The sequence below is a fragment of the Mobula hypostoma genome, chromosome 12, assembly GCF_963921235.1.
Source record: "Mobula hypostoma chromosome 12, sMobHyp1.1, whole genome shotgun sequence".
Classification (NCBI taxonomy): Eukaryota; Metazoa; Chordata; class Chondrichthyes; order Myliobatiformes; family Myliobatidae; genus Mobula; species Mobula hypostoma.
The window spans coordinates 101,623,205-101,641,173 of record NC_086108.1 but is presented as its reverse complement, the minus strand read 5'-3'; the positions used below and the strand labels follow the sequence as shown (position 1 = coordinate 101,641,173).

General features: G+C 42.9%; 1 pseudogene; it reads right to left on the bottom strand.

The window, feature by feature from the left end:
- The window catches only part of LOC134354545 (calcium-activated chloride channel regulator 1-like), a 63,032-nt pseudogene extending 47,904 nt beyond the window's left edge, over nt 1-15,128 (bottom strand).
- Between the last annotated feature and the right edge of the window lie 2,841 nt (nt 15,129-17,969).

Genomic DNA, 17,969 nt, shown 5'->3' with positions numbered 1-17,969 from the left:
TTAATTTAAAGGCCTGAGTACAAGGAAAGATTGATTAGGTGCCACTCGACTTGGAGAAGAAGAGGCCGAGAAATGGGCTGGAGAAAGACAAGTCAGCGAATGGCTGGGAGAAGGAGAAGCCAGCAGCCGGCCGGAAGAAGGAGTAGTTAGTGGATGGGCTGGAGAAGGTTCAGAGCAGCTAACCTGGGTGCAGACAGTAATGCTGCTGCTACTCGAAGACATCGGAGTTGGTGTACAAAAGCAGCGTGCAGTGTAACTGTGAGTGACTGTCTTGGACCAAGCAATCGAAAGACCAGTTGGATATTGTTAATGTGAGATGCCACATCCCTGTTTCACTTGTTTTGGTGGTGAGACCGGTAATGAGGCAGCAGTGTGGCCTCAGTTGTAATGAGGACTAGATCTTCAAACAGGTTTGCTTGCTTCTACAGTCCAGGTGAGACAATGCTGGAGGCTGTGTAGCCTGTTGTCTGTGCTAGATCATAAAATTTAGAGTCATAGAATCATAGACGGTACAGCACAGAAAAGGGCTATTTGGCCCCTTTAGTCCATGGTGAACCATTGATGCTCCTGTCAGTGCTGCCCTCCAGTGTCTGACCAATGGAATGACAGGCTGGATTGTCAGGAGCTGTATCATCAATTTGCACATGTCGCTAGAGGACTTGGACTATACGTGTATTTTTCTTGCATAACGCTGTGTTTGTGTGTGTTTTTGTTTCTCTCTCTCTCTCTCTCTCTCTCTCCCCCCCACCACCCTCTCTCACTAGTTTGAATGGACTTGGCCCAGACGAATGCTGTCTCGTTTGACTTTATCCGAGTAAGGTTTGAATGACAATGAAACTTAATTTGATTTGATTTATTCCTTGTAATGTAGAATATTGAGAGAGGTTTGATAGAGGTATACAAAATTATGAGATATAGAGACAGGGTAAATACAAGCATGCTTTTTCCACTGAGGTTATGTGGGATTACAATCAGAGATCATGAGTGGAGAGTGAAAGGTCAAAACTAGAGCAGACCGATGGGAAATGGCAGTTTCAATGGTTCAGCATGGACTACATGGGCCAAAGGCCCTTTTTTTTGTTGTACCTTTCTATGATTCTATGACTCTAAATTTTATGGTGCAAAATTAGCTTGGTTGGGGAAGGATGGACGGAAATTAAATATGGTATGCAAAAAAATAATTTGAAGTGCCTCACCTTGTTGCCTCAAGGTTTCCATCACTAGATCTGTAAAAGGGCATCTTACCATCATATTCATCAAATACATCCCACTGGAGATGGGCCCATTCATGAACAAATGTTCGTTCTGTAGGAAAAGAAGTGTATTTGTTCAATATAATGCATTAATTTTTAAAAATTTCATTTTGAGATACAGCACAATAACGTCATCTTCTGGCCCAACAAACCTGAACTGCCCAATCAAACCCATGCAACCAATTAACCCTTGAATATATACACCTTTGGAATGTGGGAGGAAACCACAGTGCTTGCAGGAAACCCAATAAGTTATGGAAAAAGTTTACAAACTCTTTGCAGACAGCAGCAGGATTTCGTAAGGAGATAATACAGAGGTTTTTCAAACACTAGTCAGGCCATGCTTGGAAAATTGTCCAACAGTTTTGGGCCCCTTATCTCAGAAAGGATGTGTTGTCATTGGAGAGAGTTCACAAGGATGATTCCGAGGAATGGAGGGGTTGACATATGAGGAACGCTTGGCAGCCTTGGGGCTGCGCTCGTTGGAATTTAGAAGAATGTGGGGGATCTCATTGAAGCCTACCGACTGTTGAAAGGACTAGATGGGGTGGATGTGGAAAGGATGTTTCCTCTGGTGGGGGTATCCAGAACTAGAGGGCACAGCTTAAAAATTAAGGGGTGACCTAGTATGAAATATTTCAGCCAGAGAGTAGTTAATCTGTGGAATGCTCTGCTACAGACTGCGTTGGAGGCCAAGTATGTGGATATATTTAAGGTGGAAGTTTTTATTTTCCTGATTGGTCAGGGCATCAAAGGATATGGTGAGAAGACAGGTGCATGGGGTTGAACGGGATCCGGGTTCATTATCAGCTATGGTGGAATCGTGGAACAGACTTGAAGAGCTGAATGGCCTAATTCTGCTCCTATGCCTTACGGTCTTATGGTTTAAAAATAGCTTACCCTAGGTTACTCTATCCTAAAGCAAGCTGACACCAGGATACTAATCTGCTGGAAAAGGATCACAAATAGTTGTGTAAAAACTGAAAAATATTTCCACTCACTATCAGTCTCATCCATTCTCTGACAATAAGGATAAAGATCAGCTTCATTTATCGCCTGTACTTTGAAACTTACAGTGAAATGTGTCATTTTCAGAAAACCCAAACTGCAAAAACTCATTTCAGGGAGGTAGCACCACCATTTCAGGGAGGTAGCACCCCCGCCCCCTGCAACCCCATATCCCACGATCGACCTCCAAGGGTGTATGTAATACTTTGTTTAGTGATTTTGTCTAATCTGTAAACCAAGCTGGGTATATGCAGAAAATGTGGCATTAAAATATGTACTTGTATTATATTATATCATCATGTTTATTCTATTACAACTTTAAACAAGTCTACAGGGACTTTGGCCTCATCATATAGGACATCAATAGCGTAGCTTCTTAGCAGCTAGCCAGCTAGTTTCAATAACGTTAGCTATGCTAATGAATGAATGACACCTATTAAACTCACCTCAACATGTCTTTTACACTTTAACCCGTCATGGGCAATAAAAAAGTCACTGTTGCAAACAGTGCAGCGAGCAACACTGTCATTATTTTTGAGGTTGACTATAAAGCCCACCCACAGAGAAAACCGATATGTCTACTTAGCAGGGGTCCCCAACCTTTTTTGCATCATGGACCGATTTAATATTGACAATATTCTTGTGGACCGGCCAACCCGGGGGCGGGGGGGGCAGGGGTTGTTAATCATGATCGGAAAACAGGTGATAAGTCAACTATAAGTCCATAGCATCATAACATTTTAAGAAATGTTTAGATATTAAACACACAGCGCATATTTTCCTCGTATGAACACATAAAATCATTGCAACACACCAATATCGCTGAATCAGTGGGAGCCCTGGGCTTGTTTTCCTGCAACAAGACGGTGCCATTGAGGGGTGATGGGAGACAGCGATACTCGAAGGGGGTTCCTTATGTCCAGTCTATTCCGCGATTTAGTTTTCGTTGCATTCATTGCAGAAAACTCTGCTTCGCAGCGATATGATGTTGGAAATGGAAGCAACGTTTTCAATGCTTTCATGGCTATCTCAGGATATTCAGCCTTGACTTTGATCCAGAATGCCAGCAGAGATGTTATGTAAAACATTCTTCTCAGCCCACCATCATTTGCAAGCTTGAGGAGTTGATCTTCCCGCGCTGACATGGATGACATGTGCGTAATGACCTTGCGTGCGTTCAAGTTCAACAGTGCATGACAGGGAATGAGGAAAGGTGTAACTGACTCATATCGTTTCATATCGCCAAATCATATCATTTCCTCGCGGCCCAGTGTTTGGGGACCACTCTTGGCACGAAGAGAGATTCTCACTCTCCTTCTCAAAAGAATCGATTTCCGGGATATTGTATATAATTTCTGGACATCAGGGAGCCACTATCAATATGTGGGAGACTCCTGGAACTTCCGGGAGAGGTGGGATGTCTGCATTTTGCTTCATCTGAAGATGTGCTGGGGCAGCTCACATGTCTCACTGTGCTTCCAGCACCAATATGGCATGGCTACAACTCACTAACCCCGACTGTACTTCTTTGGAATGAGGAAGGAAATTGGAGAAGCAGAGGAAACCCAGGCAGTCTTGGGGAGAATGTACAAACTCCCCACAGACAGCAGAAAAATTGAACCCGGTTCACTGGCATTACAATAGAGTGACATGCAGATTGTTAACAACACTTCTCACAATGTTTAGCTATTGGTACGATATTTCTCATATCTCTTATTTCTATAACATAGAAAAAGGACATTTTACCCTTTGTGTCTATGCCAGGTCTCAGATGAACACGGTCAGTATTTCCCCATTCCCAACCCACTTCTCACATGCCCCAGTCATACCGATCAACTCCAACCTTATTCTCTGCGGTTGGAGGCGTGTGTGTGTGTGTGTGTGTGTGTAGTGAGTGGGGTGGGAAGGGAGTTTGTTTCATTGTTGATGCCTGGTGTATGTTGTCTCCGTGTTGTACTGCTGAACACGGTGGGTGAGCTTGCTATGTTGGCTTCAGAATGTGTGGTGACACCTACAGGCTGCTTCCGCACATCTTCAGATTGTGTTATTTGTTCATGCTAAAGACACATTTCACTCTATGTTTCGATGTACATGTGGTTAGTAATAAAGAAATCTAAATCTAAGTCCCATCACCTACCTAGATTACCAACATTGGTCCCATTGCCCACTCATCTATCTTGTACTTTATTCACACCCAGCAACTCCAGCATCATCCTCCTGACACCCACCAAAAAAATGCATTTTCCAGTGTAATACTTTAATTCACTGCTATTAAAAATCACATTTCTGAATGTTTAAATACTGCAGTGATATGTCTCATTTCTCTTAAGAGGAGATTTGGCCCAGTGAGACATGCTGGCTCTCAGATTAGTACCATCAGTATTTCCACATCCCTGATCCACTTTTCCCTGTCCTAGTCAAGCCCCCCTCAACTCCATCCTTATTCTCCTGTCACCCACTTCAATAAAGGGTGGTTTATATGTAGTCACTTAACGTACCAACCAGCACAAGCCTTTCACCCTAACCGCTAACTTCCTATATTGTTTCCCCAGGGTGTTCTCACTGGAAACCACAAGACACAGTTTCATCAGATTCAAAGCAGATGCTGTAAAGATGTTAATTTACCTTTTTTGCCATAAACTTGAACCAGACTGTCATTCAGTAGGAAGTTCGGTGTAAGGTGAATGTGGAGGCCCTTCTCCCCACATCCTCCATACTGCAGGGTGTATGGGGTGTCTCCATGCAGAGGATTGGGTTCAGCAATGATCACGTTTGCCTGTGAAATATAATTGCCCATTTACATGTGAAAATCATTGTAGTAATTACACTGTGCACAATGTACCTGTCCGAATAAAAGGTAAAGATAACAAGTGTTGGGCACTTTAGTTTTCAGTAGGTATTGAGGCCCTGGTGAAGACAAAGGGAGGTATAGGCAGGCAGGAACAAATGAGACGCTTATAGAATATAAGAAATGGTGGTGAACACTTAAGAAAGACAGACATCTCACCTCTCCCGGAAGTTCTGGGATTCTCCCGCATATCGATAGTGGCTCCCTGATGCCCGGAAATTATATACAATATCCCGGAAATCGATTTTTTTGAGCGGGAGAGGGAGAGGGAGAGCGAGCATCCTGATTGGTCTCTCTTCATGCTAAGAGTGGTTCCCAACCACCGGGCCGTGAGGAAACAGTATGATTTGGTGGTATGAGATAATATGAGTCAGCTGCACCTTTCCTCATTCCCTGTCACGCACTGTTGAATTTTAACACATGCAAGGTCATCAGTGACCCAAGACGTGCAAAGGAATGGGTCCGTGACCCATTTGTGAATGTCCCCGGTAATCATCCATGTCAGTGCGGGAAGAAGATCAACTCCTCGAGGTTGCAAATGACGGAGGGCTGAAAAATACGTTTGACATAACGTCTCTACCGGCATTCTGGATCAAAGTTAAGGCTGAATATCCTGAGATAGCCATGAAAGCACTGAAAACTTTGCTTTCATTTCCAACATATTTCTGCGAAGCGGAGTTTTCTGCAATGAATGCAACGAAAACTAAATCGCGGAATAGACTGGACATAAGGAACCCCCTTCGAGTATCGCTGTCTCCCATCACCCCTCGATAGGACCGTGTTGTTGCAGGAAAACAAGCCCAGGGCTCCCACTGATTCAGCGATATTGGTGTGTTGCAATGATTTTATGTGTTCATACGAGGAAAATATGCGCTATGTGTTTAATATCCAAACGTTATTTAAAATGTTATGATGCTATTGACTTATAATTCAGTGGTCCCCAGCCTCAGAGGCGATTGCCGATGGCGTCGTCTCTGATCTGGGCCGACATTTACCTGCCGGGCAGCACCTAATCAATTAGCTTGTTTATTTCGGCTTTTTTCTTAAAGATGTGCTGGGTGTGTTCCAGCCACCGCTGTACCCCTGCATTCTTTGTGGCCCGGAGGTTTGGGACCACTGTTATAATTGACTTAGCACTGCATTCATGTGAGGAAAATATGTTCTGGGTGTTTAATATTAAATTTGTTAGATAAACCCCTTTAGAAACGAAATCCAGTGTGTTAGCCACTTACAAGTGACTTATAGTGGACTTATCACCTATATTCCGGTCGCGTTTAACACCCAACACACCCCACCCCCCCACCCCCCGGTCAGCCAGTCTGCAAGAATATTGTCAATATTAAACCGGTCTGCGGTGCAAAACAGGTTGGGGACCCCCAATTTAAACTAGCTGGCTAGCTGCCAAGGAGCTACGCTATTGATGCCCTATGTGATGAGGCCAAACTTCCTGTAGGCTTGTTTAAAGTTGTAATGTACATACTTTAATGTCACATTTGCTGTATATACTCAACTTGGTTTACAGATTAGACAAAATCACTAAACAAAGTATTACATACACCCTTGGAGGTCAACGGAGGGGGGGGGATTATGGGGTTGCGGGGGCGGGGGTGCTATCTCCCTGAAATGGTGGTGCTACCTCCTTGAAATGAGTTTTTTGCAGGGTGGGATGACTGGAAAGAAATCAAGGCTGAAAGAAGGCATGCATTTGCTCGAGCAGACAAGGTGAAGGAGAATCCTCAGGGGTTCTCCAGATATGTTAAGAACAAAAGGATTGCAAGGGACAAAATTGGTTCTCTGGAAGACCAGAATGGTTATCCATGCATGGAGCTACAACACATGAGGGTGATCTTAAGTGGATTCTTTGCATCTGTATTTACTCAGGAGATGGACACAGAGTCTACAGAAATGAGGCAAAGTGACATCAACTTCATGGACCTTGCACAGATTACAGATGCAGAGCTGTTTGCAAATCAGACCCTATGGGAGAAGAGGGTTGCCTTTCTGACTGGAGGTCTGTGTATAGTGATTTGCCGCAGGGATCGGTGCTGGGTCCTTTGTTGCTGTTATCGATATCAATGATCTGGATGATAATGTAGTTAACTGGATCAGCAAATTTGCGGATGACACCAAGACTGGGGGTGTAGTGAACAGTGAAGAAGGTTATCATGGCTTGAGAGGGATCTGCATCAGCTGGAAAAATGGGCTGAAAAATGGCAGATGGAATTTAATGCAGACAAGTGCGAGGTTTTGCACTTCGATAGGACCAACCAGGGTAGGTCTAACATGGTGTACGGTAGGGCACTGTGGAGTGTGGTAGAACAAAGTAATGTGGGAATACAGGTCCATAATTCATTTAAAGTCGTGTCAGAGGTAGATAGGGTTGTAAAGAAAGCTATTGGCCTTCATAATTCAGTGTATTGGGTGCAGGACATGGGATATTATGATGAATTGTGTAAGATGTTGGTGATGCCTAATTTGGAGTAGTATGTGCAGTTTTGGTCACCTGCCTGTAGGAAAGACGTAAACAAGATTGAAAGAGAACAAAGAAAATTTACAAGGATGTTGCCTGGTCTGGAGCACCTGAGTTATAAGGAATGATTGAGTAGGTTAGGACTTTATTCTTTAGAATATAGGAGATTGAGAGGAGATTTGATAGAGCTGTACAAGATTATGAGGGGTGTAGATAGAGTAAATGCAGACAGATTTTTTCCACTGAGGTTGAGTGGGACGACAACCAGATATCATGGGTTAAGGGTGAAAGCTGAGCAGTTTAGGGAGAACTTGAGGGGAAACTTCTTCACTCAGAGGGTCGTGAGAGTGTGGAATGAGCTGCCAGCACACGTGGTATATGCTAGCTCGATTTCAATGTTTATGAGAAGTTCAGATAGGTACCTGGATAGGAGGGCTATGTTCTACTGCAGGTCAATGGGACCAGGAAGTTTAAATAGTTTTGGTACGAACTAGATGAGCCGGATGACTTGCTTCTGTGCTGTATTTTCCTATGACTTGATGAATCATTTAGCTATTCCTACCCACATAGCCCTCCATTTTTTATTATCCATGTGTCTATCTGAGAATCTCTTTAATGTCACCACTGTATCAGCCTCTACCAACACCGCTGTCAATGTGTTCCACACATCTATAACGCTCTGTGTAAAAACTTACCTCTTCCCACTACACACTCCTCCAATCAACTTATAATTCTGTTGCCTCATATTAACCATTATTGCCCTTGGAAAAAGTTGCTGTCTGTCCACTCTGTCTATGCCTCTCATAATTTTATGCACCAGGATCAAATCACTTCTCACTATCTTTTGCTTCAAAGAGAAAAGCCCTAGCTCGCTCAACCTATCGTCATAAGACATGCTCTCTGATCCAGACAGCACCTGGGTAAATCTCCTCTGCACCATCACTAAAGTTTCCACATCCTTCCTCTAATGAGGGGACCAGAAATGAATTCAATACTCCAAGGGTGGTCGAACCAGACTTTTATGGAGCTGCAACATTACTTCACAGCTCTTAAACTCAGTTCCCTGACCGAGGTGGCACAGTAGCATAGTAGTTAGCACAACACTTTATAGTACCAGTGACTTGGGTCCTAATCCCACTGCTGCTTATAAGGAGTTTGTATATTCTCCCTGTGAGAAGGGCAGAGCTTAGTAATGATGGTGCTAAACGGTGACTCCTTTGCTTGCATCTTTGGAAAAAGCTCTATTTCTATCTTTGATATCTCTTTTTTTTCCTTTCAAGGTTCTTTTGAAGACCCTGACCTGCAGTTACATGCTGACTTTGGTTCTTTGCGGGAATGGGATCCGCTCTCAGGGGCTCATGACTGGCCGATTTTCAGTATGCCAAGGACGTGGCTGGGAAAAATAGAATGCCTTTGGGGTGCTGGATTTTCATGGCTCTGGAGATGGGCTGATTCAAGGCTGGTTCCGCTGACAACTGATGCATCGTGGGAGAACACAGAAGATTGGAAGGAGCGGTCTTGCTGCTGGCTATGTACCCAGAGACCGGTGTTGGGCACAGGACTCAGAAAAAGCAACATAATAGACTTTTAGCACCATAAATCAGCGAGTTGCTTATTATATAGGAGGAGGAGAAGATGGCGGCGCGACGGCAGCACGCGCGGCCTCTCCGGTGATGAATATCTGTTATCGGTCAAGTAGGGGACCGTGCACAATTCTGATTTGATAGAGACAGACGTGAGAGTACGGAGGAACATCTGGAAAATTTCTGAAATGCCCGCTTCGCTGCCGCTGCTACTGTGTGGTAACCGGAATCTCCGGAGCAGAAGGCCCCGAAATCCTCGGCTTTGTGTGTTTCAGTGGCCGGGGCGAGGTCGAAGGCACTCAGCAGAGGATGGCGCTCGGGAGGCTGTATCAGAGCGGCTGGTCGGAGGCTCGAAGTTTTTGGACAGACGGACTCAGTGTCGGCTGTGGTTGGCTGCTTCCAAGGCATCAGCAAGTTGACGGTGCCTGGAGGTTTATGGCAGGGAGTTTCTCCCTTTTGCCGCCTGCTATTGGGGACTCGGGGTTGATCGACTTGGGACTTTGAGACTACTTTTACCATGCCCATGGTTTGTTCTTCATCAAATTATGGTATTGTTTTGCACTGCTGCAACTATATGTTATAATTATGTGGTTCTGTCAGTGTTAGTCTTTGGTTTGTCCTGTTTTCTGTGATATCACTCCGGTGTATGTATGCATTTCTAAATGACAATAAAAGAGGACTGAGTGTTCTGATAATCTAATATCACCCCTCTCACTGTGAAATGGGGACATCTCTTTTTCCCTTATTAGGGAGAGAGAGAGAGAGAGAGAGCCTGTGGTGTTTCAAATACCGAGTGAATGAGTAGTCTTTGGGGTACTGCAAGCCTGTAGCTTTATTGATGCTTTGCAAGCTTGAGTGCTCAGTGGACAGCACCGATGCTTTCTTGCCAGTGGGGGAGGAGGGGATCGTAGCTTTGCTGCTGCTTCTTTGTGGGAGGGGGTCTGGTGGGAGGGCTTTGGGGTTCTAGCTGTCATTCATTCTTTTGGGCAGTCCTCTGTTTTCATGGATGTTTGAGAAGAAAAATAATTTTAGGATGTACATTGTATACATTTCTCTGACATTAAATATACCTGTTGAAAGCTATTGACTGTGTGTCCTTCCTCCCTCAGTCCAAAGATGTACTGGTTGGTAAGTTAATTGGTCATTGTAAATTGTCCCATGATTAGGCTGGGGTTAAATCAGGGGTTGTTGGGCAGCATGGCTTGAAGGGCCTATTCCGTACTGTATCTCAACAAACAAACAAACAAACAAACAAACATAATGAAGGCCAATGCATCAGATACTGTCTTAACCATTCTCTCAACTTGTGCAGGAATGTTGAGAGATTTATGGACGTGGATCCTAAGATCATTCTGTCCCTCCCCACTGCTCATAATCCTGCTATTAGCTGTAATCCTGTATTATGCTTTCAAGTTTGACCTTCCAAAATGCATCACTTAACATTTTTCTGAATTGAACTCCATCTGCCACTTCTGACTCAAGCTTTGATTGCTATCAATATCCTGTTGTAAGCTACAACAACCTTCTACACCATCCACAATACCACCAACCTTTGTTGGATGGTCAAAGATTCAAAGGATCTTGGTCAGCAGGGATGAGTTGGGCGACAAGCCTACTTCTGTGCTGCGTAAGTCTATGGCTTTAAGCTGTCTTCTCATTTATATTTGGCCTCTCTGTAGTAATGGAGGAGGCTGATGACAGACAGATCAGTGTTAGAGTGGAAAGGAAAGATAAAGTGACATGCAGCTGGAAACTTGTGGTAGCCACTGCGGACAGAGTACAGGTGTTCTGCAAAATGGTCGCCTGGTCTCTGCAGACAGGCTGATGAACACCTCCACCTATTAATGCACCCCAGCACCAAAACATCCACAAAATGCTGAAGGAGTTCAGTAGGTCAGACAACGTCTGTGGAAATGAATGTTTCATGCCAAAACCTTTCTTCGGGACTGGAAAGGAAGGGGTAAGATCATCATCATCATCATCAGGTGCCGTGCCCAGTTTAAGCTTTGACTGCCATGGCCCACACACTCCTGTTTCGGGTCAAGTAGATCAATTCACTGGTATTCATTTCTAGTTCTCTGGCTGCTGTCTCCATCGTCATTCGTCTTTTTCTTCCTCTTGCTTTCTTCCCTTCAATCTTTCCCATAATTACCATGCATTCTAATTCCTCTTTGCTAATCACATGTCCAATGAAGTTACGTTGCCTTTTCATGATCTTATACGTTATTTCTTTTTGTGTTTGCTCTGTTCATGACATCCTTGTTAGATAGTCGTTTTGTCCATGATATTCTTTGCATTCTCCTCAAAAACCACATCTCTGCTGCTACAATTCACTTCCTCACATTATTAGATATTGTCCAACATTCTGAGCCAGAATAAAAAGGCAGGGATAGAGGAAGGCGGATAGCTAGAAGCCAGGGGGGTTGGAAAGGTAAAGGGCTGGAGAGAAAGGAATCTGATAGGAAACGAGAGAGGAACACAGTAAAAAGGGAAGGAGGAGGGGACCCAGGAGAAATGATAGACAGGTGAGAAGAGGTAAGAAGCTAGAGTGGGGAATAGAGGGAGGGGGAGGGAAATTTTCTACCGGAATGAGAAATTGATGATCGTGCCATCAGGTTGGAGGCTAACCAGACGGAATATAAGGTGTTGCCTCTCGATCCTGAGGATGGCCTCATCGTGGCACAAGAGGAGGCCATGGAACAACAATTTGGAACAGGAATAGGAATTGGAGTTAAAATGTTTAGCTGCTGGGAAATTCTGCTTCTGGTGTTTGACGAAGCGTTTTTTTTTTGCTCTATAAAAGTCTGGTTTAACCGCCCTTGGAGTATTGCATTCATTTCTGGTCCCCTCATTATAGGAAGGATGTGGAAACTTTAGTGATGGTGCAGAGGAGATTTACCCAGGTGCTGTCTGGATCAGAGAGCATGTCTTATGAGGATAGGCTGAGCGAGCTAGGGCTTTTCTCTTTGAAGCAAAAGATAATGAGAGCTGATTTGATACTGGTGCATAGGATTATGAGAGGCACAGACAGAGTGGACAGACAGCAATGTCAGGAGGTGAATTGTCAGCTGTAGCACTTTGGCCGGTTACAGGGATAAGCGCCTCTGCCCCCAATCCACCTTTTTATTCTGGCACCTTCCCCCATCCTTCTCAGTCCTGAAGAAGGGTCTCAAAATGTCCATTGTTTACTCTTTTCCAGATGCTGTCAGGCCAGCTGAATTCCTCTAGCATTTTGTGTGTCAAAACTTGAATCTTATTTTCACTGGTGTAAGAGGCCATGTCACAAGCAGGTTGGAAGAGGGATAGGTGTGGATTACAGGGAGGTGTAGGTAATATTTGAAATATATCTGATGAACATTTGGATTGCCACGGACCTAGTGTCAATAGATGAGATTGCTATAAATAGGTCGTTGATGGGGAACCTGGACAAGATTGAGGGCCCATTTCTGTGTGTATAACTCTATGATTCATTGGCAATGAATTTTTACATGCCACACTCTGTAACTGTGAACAGGAACAAACTGAATGGACAATTAAATCACCAAATTACTACCAGCCTTGTTTCCGGAGTACAGTGCAAAGACTAAAACAATGTGTTATGAAACAAAACTTATCTCATTTTGATATCAACACACATCAAAGTTGCTGGTGAACACAGCAGGCCAGGCAGCATCTCTAGGAAGAGGTGCAGTCGACGTTTCAGGCCGAGACCCTTCGTCAGGACAACTTTGATGTGTGTTGCTTAAATTTACAGCATCTGCAGAATTCCTGTTGTTCTCATTTTGATATCATTGACTCTGGCAGCATAATTATTCACCACAGAGTATGTTTTGTCAAAAAGGGTACTCCATGATTTGTAACCCTAAACATTCAAAGAAATTTGATATAAAATCAGTTACTTCCCCCAAGCTGTCAGGCTGATCAACACCTCTACCCATTAATTAACCCACTCTGCCACCCTCAACCATCACTACACACACAGCAGTCACTTCTTTCCACAGCCCCTCAGCATGCTTCAAACCACCTCCCATGACCATTACTTTTACTTTGTGCTTTACAGGATTGCTTTTACAATTATATTTATTCTATTTTATGTGTATTGTGCTTCATCAAATATGCTTCATCAAATATGCTTCATCAAATCTGAAATAAGAATCATTTTGTTCTCCTTTACACTCATGTACTGAAGAATTACAATAAACGATATTGAATCTTGAAGAGCAAAATTTGGCCATTTAGCCCCTTGAGTCTACTCTGCCATTCAAGGGTTGGTGAGTCAGAGATCCTGGACTGCAAGAACCTTCATTTACTTGTGTGGGTACTGAAAATTAGAAATTGAGAGAGGAAATTGAAAATTGATACTGGAAATTGAAGCCTAAAGGTCAATCTGAAAACCAGAAGTTGAAGCCCAATGGCTAAAACCTAAAGAGTAGAGACAGGAGACCCAGTGATGCGAGGCCTGGGCTTGGGGTCCTATCACTAGCTTAGGTGGGGATCAATGGATCAATGCCGAAAACTGAAGCCTGAATGTGGATCAGGAAACCAGAAGTCAAAGACTGGTGGCCAAAGTCTGGAGTCTGGAGAACTGTCCATGTATGTGGATGGAAGGGAGAGAAGAAGGAGGCTTGTTGTGGTGTTGTCTTGTTGCCTATGGTGGTCCATGGTGTTTTGCCAAGCATTGTGGGCAGGCTACATTGGTGCCAGAGTATGGGACGACACTTGAGGGCTGCCCCCAGCATACCCTTGGATTGTGTTCATTGTTAATACATTATACTGTCTGTTTCAATGTACAATGATAAATAAATTAATCTAATTCTGGATCTGAATCTGGAGCAGGGACCAGACCACAATTAGTGTAAAAGGACCACAGGAAAAGGGAACTCTGTGAACTTAACGGGAGAGTGGGAAATGAGGTGCTATTGAGTTCAAAGAGATCACATCAGAGTCCTGGTGAGTTGAGGAGGAGGGCAGAAACCAGGACTGGGTAAGTTGAAAGGGAAAGAGCAGAAACTGGTTTTCAGTACAGTGAAAGGGGGCTTTGGAAATGGGGCACCAGGGAGGATAAAGAGAGCACAGGAGAAAGGATTTTAGTATATCCAAAGGTGTGTAGGAACTAGTGTCCGGTTGAGTTGAAGGGAGAACAGAAATGGGGCATTGGTGAGTTTCAGAGGTGGGTTGTGAAACTTCAGCAGTTAGCAGATGCTAAACCATCAGGATTTCTGAAGGATTGAATGGCAAATTATTGGTGTTATATTGTATATACTTCAGTCTTTCACTTCACCTGTAACTTGCTGCCTATTCAGCAGCTCCATCTACATCAGTGTACATTATCACCCTCTCACACTTTGCCACACCTTCATCCATAAATTTATAAATGTTATCCAACACATCCATTTCAGTATTGAACCCTAGGCAACTAGATACTAGCTCTCTACCATTATTCAATCTGATATTCAACTATTTACTATCACTCCCTGATTTCTTTGTTCTTACCTTCTCATACAATTGATTAGTTGGTCTTTGAACCAAGCTGGATTTAACTGGCCAGGTTTTAGGCAAAAGAATTTTAATATCTGAAAAATAGAGCTTCTGTTCGGTAGCTCGATGCAGGAAAGAGGAGGCTTCAATCATCATTGCCTCAAGGAAACACAAGTTTAAAATCAATGTCTCATTGTATTTTAATTATGATACCAGACCAATTATAGACATATATTCTTTAACTCTTCCTCCTGTCATCAAATCCTAATTTCAAGGTAATGCAACACATCATTGTCATAAAGCAACAGGTATGAATTCACTTTAGATCTTACCTGGATTTTTTCAGGAAGCTTCTCATCATATGGGATACTTGGTTTAATTGCAATCACAATGTCTTTATCCACCACATGTATTCCACAGCTCCTCTCAACATAAATACTTAGGAGATAGCTGAATACCATGGCAAAGTTTTTTCGCAGAACAATCATTGTACTGAAGTTTCTCTCCATTCCACTTGTTTCCTATGCTTAACAAAGACACCTTTGCCAGCGTTTCAGAAAAAAATGAATGAAATATTATACCTTCAGCACAAAAAGTGTATGATATTGGTTCAGCATTCTAATTTGTGTTTGTCTTTCAACATCAGCAAATCTTAACATAACAAGCAATTGCATCAGACACAGAGCTACAAGAATAGGTCATCATGGAATTAACCTAAGCAAAACACTTCTGTGAGTAACAAATTCAACTTGTTTTGTGACTTTTCTCAGGTTTAAATGTGAGAACCTAAGGAACATTATGTACTGTAGATGGAATAGAGAAGGTAGGTCTTTCTTGCAATGGATAAGCTGTGAGGAGATATTGTGCAGGGATTTAGCCCTGAAGGAAACAAGAACAGATGAAAAGACTTTGAGTTATAAAGTCATCGAAAAGTTTAACAGAAAAACAGGCCCTTCAGTTTACCTGGTCTGTGCTGATCTATTAACCTGCCTACTCCCATCGAACTGCACTCTGAACATACCCCTCCCATCCATGTACTTACCCAAATTTCTCTTAAAATTTGAAATTCAACCACATCCACCACTTGCACTGGGAGCTCATTCCACACTCTCATGATTCTCTGTGAAGAAGTTCCTCCTCATGTTTCTCTTCAGTATTTTTCCTTTCACCCTTAACCCATGACCTGTAGTTGTAGTCTCATTCAATAGAAGTGGAAAAGGCCTGCTTGAATTTACCCTATCTCTACCCCTCATCATTTTGTATACCTCTATCAAATCTCCTTTGATTGTTCTATGTTTTAGGGAATAAAGTCCTAACGTGTTCAACCGTTCCCTATAGCTCAGGACCTCAAGTCCCGGCAAAATTATTGTGCACAAAGCCAATATCTAATCCAGTTTACTAGCAAGCAGCTGAATGCCAAGCAGCTGAAATTTCCTGAGTAACCTCTCATGCAGGACCTTGTCAAAGATCTTGCTAAAATCCATGTAGACAACATCTACTGCCTTGTCTTCATTAATATTCATGGAACTCCCTCAAAAAACTCTGTGAGATGTCTTAGACATGATTGATCATACTTAAAGCCATGTTGACTATCCCTAATCAGTGCCCACCCATTCAAATACTTATATATCTGATCCCTTAGAATGCCTTCCAATAACTTTCCCACTACAGCCCATAATTTTCTGACTTATTTTTAGAGCTTTTCTTAAAGAACAAAGTATCCTCCAACCCTCCAGTACTTCACTTGTTGTTAGGGCCCCTAAAATTCCAGCCATGTACATTGACAGAATTTTATTTGACCAAAGAATCAAAAGTGATGAGGGAATTATTTTTCCACATAGTGGAATGAACTGTGATAGAATCAGACCGGAATATTAGCTTTATTTTTCACATGTAGATCATAACATACAGTGAAATGAATTGTCATTTAAAAGCAATAAGGAGAGAAAAGATGAATCATGAAGGTAAGCTAGCCAATAATATAAAAGTGGATAGATACAAAAATAATTTTTTCGGATATATAAAGAGTAAAAGAGAGATGACAGTGAATATCAGGCCATTGGAAAATGACTGGAGAGGTAGTCATGGGAGAAAAAGAAATCATGGATGAAATGAATAAGAATTTTGCCTCAGTCCTTTTTGTGGAAGAAAGATCAGAAATGCGGGAGTGTCAGGGGCCAGAAGTGAGTATTGTTGCTATACTAAGGAGAAAGTGCTGAAAAGTCTGAAGGTAGATAAATCACCTGGACCAAATGGACTACATTGAAGGTTCTGAAAAGGGTACCTGAAGAGATTGTTGAGGCATTAATAATGATCTCTCAAGAATCTACAGGTTCTGGAATGGTTCCAGGGGCCTGGAATTTTGCAATGTCATTCCACTCTAGGTAGAGAGGCAGAAGAAAGCATATTATAGGACAGCTAACCTGACTTTGGTCGTTGAAAAGATGTTGGAGTCTATTATTAAGAATGAGGTTTTGGCGTACTTGGAAGCACATGATATAATAGGCCAAAGTCAGCATAGTTCTCCAAAGGGGAAATCATGCCTGATGAATCTGTTGGAATTCTTTGAGGAATTAACAAGCAGGATAGACAAAGGAGTCCGTTGATGTTGTTTGTTTGGATTTTCAGAAGGCCTTTGACAAGATGCCACACATGAGGCTGCATAACGAGATAAGACCCCATGGTATTTCATGAAAAGTACTAGTTTGGATAGAAGATTGGCTGACTGGCAGAAGGCCCAGAGTAGAAATAATAGCTTTGTGGCCAAGTTTGCAGATGATGCGAAGATAAGTGAAGGGAAAGGTAGTGGTGAGGAAGCAGGATGTCTGCAGCAGAACTTAGACAGATTCTGGGAATCGGCAACAAAGTGGTAGATGGAACAAGGAACCCTAAGCATTTTTATTTCTGTGAATGCTCATGGTTCCAGAAGGCAAGCTGCATGTGGCATGATTCAAATGCCTTCCTCTGGCAACATAGTCTGATGGCCCAATTTCAATGCATTGTTGGGATGGAGAATGACATAGAATCATAGAGCAATCTAGCACAGAATCAGGCCCTTCAGCCCAACATTTCCATGCTATCCAAAGTGCCCACCAAAGCATTTGGCCACATTTGACCCATATCCCTTGCAACTCTTCCTATCCATTAACCTTTTAAATGTTCTTATTGTACCTACCTCAACTAATTTCTCTGGTGTATATGCACCACCCTTCGAAGTTGGCTCTTAGACACTTAAAAGTCTTTCTTCTCTGACCTTAAAGCTTTGCTCTCAAACATTTTATTTCCTTTCCCAGGGGAAAAGAAGACTCTGTGCCTTCATCCTGTCCTTG